Consider the following 8,626-nt stretch of genomic DNA (forward strand, 5'->3'; position numbering starts at 1 on the left):
GTCAAATATCAAGTAGCTATAGTTGCTTGACCCAAAGTCAGGGTCCTCAAGTCTATTCCATTGGTCTATACTCCTGTTTTTATGCCAGTACCATGTTGTTGTTATAACTATGGCTTTGTAATATAGCTTTAGATTAGGTATGGTGATGCTTCCCGAGGTATTTCTTTTGCTGAGAATATGTTTGGGTATGTGAGGCCTTCTGCCTTTCCATATGAAATTTGAGATCATTTTTTCTTTCTCTGTGAAGAACACTGTAGGGATTTTAATTGGAATTGCATTAAATCTGTGTATTGCCTTTGGTAGGATTGCCATCTTCACAATGTTAATTCTGCTATCCAGGAACATGGGAGGTCTTTTCATTTTCTCAAGTCCTCCTCAATTTTTTTTTTTTTTTGAGTACTTTTATGTTTTCATTGTATAGATCTTTCACTTCCTTGGTTAACATTATTCAAAGGTATTTTATTGTTGATATTGTTGCTATTGAAAATGAGACCATGTCCCTTATTTCTTTCTCTGTATCTTTGTCATTTGCATATATAAAGGCTACTGATTTTTGTGCATTGATTTTGTATCCTGCTACTTTGCTATAGGAGTTATCCCCTTCAGGAGTTTGGGGATGGAGTCTCTCGGGTCTCTTACATATACAATCATGTCATCAGAGAATAGAGCTAACTTAACTTCTTCCTTTCCAGATTGTATCGTTTTATTTCCTTCTCCTGTCTTTTTGCTTGAGCTAGGACTTACAGTAATATATTGAAGAACAGAGGTGAGAGTGGACAACCCTGTCTTGTTCCTGATCTTAAAGGGAATTCCTCCAATCTCTCTCCATTAAGTATGATTTGGGCCTGAGAAGCTTTGTCTATTGCTTTTATTATGTTAAGATATGAACCAGCCATGCCAATTCTCTCCAATGCTTTGATCATGAAGTGATGTTGTATCTTGTCAAAGGCCTTTTCTGCATCTATCAAAATGATCATGTGGTTTTTGTGTTTAACCTTGTTTATGTGGTATATTACATTGACAGATTTCCATATGTTGAACCACCCCTGTGTTCCTGGGATGAATCCCACTTGGTCAAGCTGGATAATGCTTTTGATGTGTTGTTGGAGTCGGTTTGCAAGGATTTTGTTCAGGATCTTTGTGTCTAAGTTCATTATATATTAGGCCGGTAGTTTTCTTTTCTTGTGGCATCTCTGCCTAGTTTTTGAAATAGGGTGATACTAGCTTCATAAAAGGAATTGGGTAGCTTACTGTGTTCTCCAATTGTGTGGCACAGTTTGAGAAAGATTGGTTTGAGTTTTTCCTTGAAGGTTTGATAGAATTCAGCTGAGAAGCCAGCTGGTCCTGGAATCTTCTTTTTAGAGAGGTTTTTAATTACTTTTTCAATCTCAATGAGTATGATAAATTTGTTTAGGAGTCTAATCTGCTCCGAGTTTAGCTTTGATAGATGGTATGCATCCAGGCATTTATCCATCTCCTTCACATTATACAGTTTTGTGGAGTAGAGGTTTGTGAACTACATCCTGATGATTCTTCCAATTTCACTTATATCTGTTGTGATCTCTCCTTTTTCATTTTGAATTTTGTTAATTTGAAGCATCCCTTTTTTTTTGTTGCTTGATCAAATTGGCTAGGGATTTGCCAATCTTGTTTATTTTTTTCAAAGAACCATCTCTTTGTTTTGTCAATTGTCTTAATTGTTTTCTTAGTTTCCAATTCATTAATTTCTGCTCTGATTTTAATTAATTCTTTCCTTCTGGAGCTCTTTGGGTTGAATTTTTCTTGCTTTTCCAGTGCCTTCAGATGGATGGTTAGGTGTCTTCAGCAGCAGGGTCTTAACACTAACCTTTGGTGGGTCATCAATTGCTCTGACAGAAATCTGTCTTCTTTTGGGAAAACTTTCAGGTCTCTGATCAAAAGCTCATTGTAGATGATAGCCACCTGCTGGTTATGGAAGTTAGAGGTCAGTGCCCAAGAAGAGAAGGAAGAATAATATAAGTAATATAAAAGAGATAGAGAGATGAGTGAGAAGAGGGAGAGAGAGAGAGAAGACAGAAACAAGATTAAGGTCAATCTACACCATATCCTCTCCAGGGCCTTGTGCTTCATGTAATCCCTCTAATGGCCTGGTGAACATTCAACCATTTAGTCTGTCTTTTAGGATGTAGAATTTTATGGTGCCATTGCTGTCCAATTTTGTGTCCCCTTTCCCCTCCATTACCTTTCCTACCCGCACTGTTGTCTGGTCCCCAAGATGCTTGCTGGGTATGTCAGTACCTTGGGTAGATTCATGTTAGGACCTGTAGATGAGTGATACTATGTGGCGATTATCTTTCTGTGATTGGGTGAGTGCACTGAATATGATCTGTTCCAGGTTCAACCATTTTTCTTCAAATTTCATAGTGTCATTTTTCCTTACTGCTGTGTTTAATTCCATTGTGTAGATATACCACCTCTTAGTTATGCATTCATCTAATGATGGACACCAGGGTTGATTCCAGCTCTTAGCTATTATGAATTGACTAGCTATAAACATGTTTGAGCAAATATCTCTGAACTGAGGCATGGAGCTTTTAGGATACATGCCCAGTAGGGAATAGCTGGATCTGTTGGTGACTCTATAGTCAGCTTTTTTAGGAGTCTCCATATTGCTTTCCAAAGTAGTTGTACCATCTTACATTCCCACCAACAGTGGTGAGTGTTCCTACTTCTCCACATCCTTTCCACCATTTATTTTCATTTTATTTTTTGATGTTTGCTATCCTTATTGGAGTAAGGTGGAATCTCATAGTTGTTTTAATTTGCATTTCCCTGTTGGTTAGGGATGATGAACATTTTCTTAAGTGTGTGTTTGTGATTTGTATTTCTTCCTCTGTGAGCTGCCTGTTCAGCTCTTTGCCCCATTTTGTGAGTGGGTTGTTTGACTTTTTATTGTTTAGATTCTAGAGATTTTTGTTGTTTAGATTCTAGAGATTAGGCCTCTGTCAGTTGGATATTCAGAAAATATTTTCTCTCATTCTGTGGGTAAACTATTGGCTCTGCTTATTGTATGGTTGTCTGTGAAGACACTTTTCAACTTCATGTTTTTCCATTGGTTGACTGTGCTATTTGGATTTTGTTCAGGAATTCTTTTCCCATTCCTATATAATGGAAAGTTTCTCCTATTTTTTCTTCCACTAGTAACCAAGTTTACAATCTTATTTTGAGGTCTTTGATCCATTTGGACTTGACTGTGGTGTTTGGCAAAATATGTGAATAAGTTTCAGTTTCCTGCATATGGTTATCCAGTTTGTCCAGCACCATTTGTTGAAGATGCTGTCTTTTTTCCAGCCTATATTTTTAGGGCTTTGTCAAATATTAAGTAGCTGTAGTTACTTGACCCAAAGTCCAGGTCCTCAATTCTATCCCATTTGTCTATACTCCTGTTTTCATGCCGGTACCATGCTGTTTTTATTACTATGGCTTTGCAATATAGCTTTAGATCGTGTATTGTGATGCCTCTGGAGGTGTTTCTTTGGCTGAGAATATGCTTGGATATTCAAGTTCTTCTGCCTTTCCATATGAATTTTGAGATTATTTTTTTCTATCTCTGTGATGAACAATAGGGATTTTGATTGGAATTGCATTACATCTATACACTGACTTTGATAGGATTGCCATTTTCACAATGTTAATTCTGTCCATCCTGGAGCATGGGAGGTCTTTCCATTTTCTTAAGTCCTCCTCAATTTCTTTTCTGAGTGTTTTTATGTTTTCATTGTATAGATCTTTCACCTCCTTGGCTAATGTTATTCCAAGGTATTTTTGTTGTTGTTGTTGCTATTGAAAATAGGTCAATGTCACTTGTTTCTTTCTCTGTATCTTTGTTATTTGCACATAGAAAGGCTACTGATTTTTGTGCATTAATTTTGTATCCTGCTACTCTGATGAAGGAGTTAATCACCTTTAAGTGTTTTGGGATGGAGGCTCTCGGGTCTCTTATGTATAAAATCATGTCGACTGTGAATAGAGCTAACTTAACTTCTTCCTTTCCAAATTTGTATCCCTTTTATTTCTTTATCCTGTCTTATTGCTTCAGCTAGGAATTCCAGTACTATATTGAAGAGCAGAGGTGAGAGTGGACACACCCGTCTTGTTCCTGATCTCAATGGGAATTCCTTCAGTCTCACCCCATTAAGTATTATTTGGGCCTTTGGAGCTTTGCATATTGTCTTTATTATGTTAAGAAGTGAACCAGCCATGCCGATTCTCTCCAATGTTTTGATCATGAAGTGATGTTGTATCTTGTCAAAGGCCTTTTCTGCATCTGTCAAAATGATCATGTGGTTTTTGTGTTTAACCTTGTTTATGTGGTATATTACACTGACAGATTTTCATATGTTGAACCACCCCTGTGTTCCTGGGATGAATCCCACTTGGTCAAGCTGGATAATGCTTTTGATGTGTTGTTGGAGTCGGTTTGCAAGGATTTTGTTCAGGATCTTTGTGTCTAAGTTCATCATGGAGATAGGCCTATAGTTTCCTTTTCTTGTGGCATCTCTACCTGGTTTTAGTTTTGGGTGCTACTAGCTTTATACAAGGAGTTGGGGAGCTTTCCCTGATCTCCAATTTTGTGGCACAGTTTGAGAAAGACTGGTTTCAGTCCTTTCATTAAGGTTTGATAGAATTCAGCTGAGAAGCCATCTGGTCCTGGACTGTTTTGGGGGTGGGGGGAGATTTGTTATTACCTTTTCAATCTTGATGGGTGTAATAAGCTTGTTTAGGAGGTTAATCTCTTCTGAGTTTAGCTTTGATAGATGGTATGTGTCCAGGAATTCATCCATTTCCTCCATATTATCCAGTTTTCTGGAGTAGAGGTTTTTGAAATAAGTCCTGATGATTCTCCCAATTTCACTTATATCTGTTGTGATATCTCCTTCTTCATTTCTAATTTTGTTAATTTCAAGCGTCTCTTTTTTTCACTTGATTAAATTGGTCAGGGGTTCGTTAATTTTGTTTATGTTTTCAAAGGACCAGTTTTTGTTTTTGTTTTTTTCATCAGTTTTCTTAGTTTCCAATTTAATTTCTGCTCTGATGTTAATTATTTCTTTCCATTTAGAGTTTTTTGGGTTGGATTCTTTTTCCTTTTCCAGTGCGTTTAGGTGGACAGTTAGCCTATTAATTTGGGATCTCTCTGTCTCTGTTATGAAGGCATTTATTTAGTGCAATGAGTTTTCCTCTGAAGACTGCTTTCATTGTGTCTCATCTGTACTGGTATTATGTGTTCTCAATATTGTTCATATCTAGAAATTTCCCAATTTCATTTTTTTTATTAATTAATTTTGTACTCAATGAATACAGTTAAGTTGGTACCATTGTTAGGCTCATCCATGTCCTACTCCCTCCCCCTCCAATTTCATTTCAAATCCACTACCCATTTATTGTATAAAAATGTGCTGTTCAGTTCCAGGAGCTGATGGGATTCTTGGTGGGCCTATTATTGTTAATTTCTAGCAATACAGCATTGTGATCTGATATCATGCAAGGAATTATGTCAATCTTCCTAAATATTTGGAGGCAGGCTTTGTGACCCAGTATATGACCTATTTTAGAGAAGGTTCCATGAGCTGCTAAGAAGAATGTGTAGTCTGAGGATTTGGGGTAGAATGTTCTGAAGATGTCCATTAGTTCTAAATGTTCAGTGGTTTTATTGAGCTCTCTCACTTCCCTGTTGAGTTTCTGGTTGGATGATCTATCTATTACTGATAATGTTGTATTGAAGTACCCAACTATGATGGTGTTGGTGGTTATTTCTGTTTTATTGTCAAGTAGGTTTTGTTTTATGAACTGTGATACAAGTGTGTTTGGTGCATAAAGATTGATGATTGTGTGTCAGAGACCATGACCTGGCTGCCCTGAGGACAAAAGAGAACTAGCAGCTCTCATGCAGCCCCTCCCCCGAGAACAAACAGCTGCTCTGGGAGAAGTCACAAGAGGGATTCTAGAAATACCACAAGATGCTCCAGAAGATTATGGCCAGGTGGCCCTACTTCCTCCTTCCTTGTACCCCCTCCCCCCTTTTCCCCTCCTTATTGCCCTACCTGCTGGTTGATTATAAAAGAGCTAAAAAATCCAACATTAAACGAGACCTTGACAAATCCTCTGCTTGGTCTCCTTCTTCTTTCCCGCCCGTTCTTTCAGGTTGCAGCCCTCCTCGACCACCCCATGTTAGATTGGTCCCGCGGGTCGGGGGCAATTGGCACCCAATGTGGGGCTTGAGGCACGGGTCTCAACCGGACGACAGACCGCACTGGAAATCTCCTCAGGATGCTGAGAGACATTTTGAAGAGTGCCCGTCATTTCATCGCTCACGATTTTGGCTACGGCTCACTGTAAGTCAGGATCCTTATTCTTCATTCTCATCCGATTTTTAGAATGGGCCAAAAGCTTACTAAGGAAGCTCTCTTTCTTAAAGATTTAAAGAGCTCCCTCAGGGAAAGAGGGGTAAGAGTTAAGAAAAAGGACCTTATTAAATTCTTTATCTTTATTGACAAGGTCTGCCCATGGTTCATTATTTCTGGTCCCAATATCATCCTGGAAAATGGCAGAAGGTCGGCAAAGATTTAAATCGCCGCCTCCAAGAAGAGGGGCCCAATTCGGTCCCCTCCACAGTCTTTTCTTACTGGGGACTAATAAGAGACATAGTGGAGGAAGCACACACAGACCCCGATAAACAACAACTCCTTTCTGTCGCAGAATACTGCCTCCATCCTTTTTCATGTAGCACTTCTTTAGTTTCACTTTCCTCTCCTCCTGAAAAATCCTCTTGCCCACCAGTCATTATCCATATAGGTTCTAACTCCAATAACTCTGGTGCTCCCCAAGCAGTAGAAAGATTGTACCCGCCCTTGCCCAAGCCCACTCCCCCCGAGACTGCTTCTCAATGTACACCCCTCATTAACCCAGTTTTTTCAAAAAATTGCGATCCTGAGCCTCTTGATCTGGGTGACACTACCTCTCTTGAGGAGGAGGCTGCTAAATATCATAATCTCAACTGGCCTCCCACTGCATCAGCCCCCCCATCAGACCGCTCCCTTACCCCTCCCAGCTTTGTGCACCCACTCTATTACCCACTCTGCTACCTCCAGGGGTTCACCCCTCTACCCTTACTGGTGCCAAAGAACATCTCACTAAACAGATAACTGAATTACGGGATGTGCTTAAGCTTCAAAAAGAGTTTGCTCAATTATCTACAGATTTAAGCTCTTTACAAGCTTCAATTAAGGAGACCATACTTAAACCCCCAAGTTTAACCACAACAAGGACCACTAAAAAGTCTCCCGCCCCGTGGCGCTGCCTGGCCTTTCCGGTAGTTACACGCTCTGCCACTGCCCCTCAGGTATCCTCTACGGATGCCCCACTGGAGGAATTTAATTCTCCTCTGGGTTCTGACAACGAGGATGAGACCTCCGAGGCTGAGGAGGGTCCTGATGACGCATTAATTCCCCCTATCAGAATCCCCGCTGCTGTCCCAGCCGCTCAGGCCCCAGACGTCCATTATCGTCCCCTGCACTTTAAAAAGATAAAAGAATTTCATTCAGCAGTACAGACATATGGCCCAACGGCCCCTTTTACTCTTTCCCTCCTTAACGATCTCTCTGGGGGGGGAGGGTCACTTAACCCCTGGAGAATGGACCCGAGTTGTTCAGTCAGCTCTAGCCTGAGGACAATTTCTATTCTGGAAGGCAGACTTTGTGGATAGGTGCCAATCAATTGCTACAGTTAATCTAAGGGACCCCAATTTGCCCACTGCAAATTGGACCCTCGATAAGCTGACTGGCCAAGGTAGATATGCCACTGAGGCCCGCCAATGGGGCTTTCCTCCTGGCCTCCTGGTGCAGACAGCCAATGCGTCCCTTGCTGCCTGGCAAATGATCTCTACGTGGGGTTCTGTTACCTCCCCTTTGTCAAAAATTACTCAGGGTGCCCAAGAAGAATATACTGATTTTGTGGGCAGACTCACTGAAGCAGCAGACCATATTCTTGGCCCGGGAGGTGCCGAATCCAAGTTCCTAAAACAACTAGCCTATGAAAACGCAAATTCAGCTTGCAGGTCCGTCCATGCTTCCCCCTATATAGCTTCAAACAACCTGCAATCTCACTCATGTTGTTAACTCTAGCTTTCTCTATATTGTTGCCCCTGCTGGCACTTACTTTGCATGCTCTACTGGTCTCACTCCTTATGTTGTAACTTCCACCTTCTTAGCTCACAAAGATTATTGTGTCCTTGTACAACTCTTCCCCAAGCTAACAATACATTCCAAAGATGAGTTCCTCCATTTTTGGGAGGGAGGAACATCTCCGTCACGTGCCAAACGGGAGCCTATCACTGCCATCACTCTTGCTGTTATCCTGGAGTTGGGTGCCGCCAAAGCAGGCACAGGCATCACTTCATTAGTCACCTCCCAACAACAATTTAATCAACTCTCTTTGGCAGTAGATAAGGACTTACAGGAATTACAAAAGGGTCTTCAAGACTTAAAGGACTCTATGGTATCTTTGTCTGAAGTAGTCCTCCAAAACAGATGTGGGCTAGACCTAGTCTATCTACAAGAGGGGGGACTCTGTGCTGCACTTAAGGAAGAAT

Source organism: Jaculus jaculus, chromosome 6 (assembly GCF_020740685.1).
Source record: "Jaculus jaculus isolate mJacJac1 chromosome 6, mJacJac1.mat.Y.cur, whole genome shotgun sequence".
Classification (NCBI taxonomy): domain Eukaryota; kingdom Metazoa; phylum Chordata; class Mammalia; order Rodentia; family Dipodidae; genus Jaculus; species Jaculus jaculus.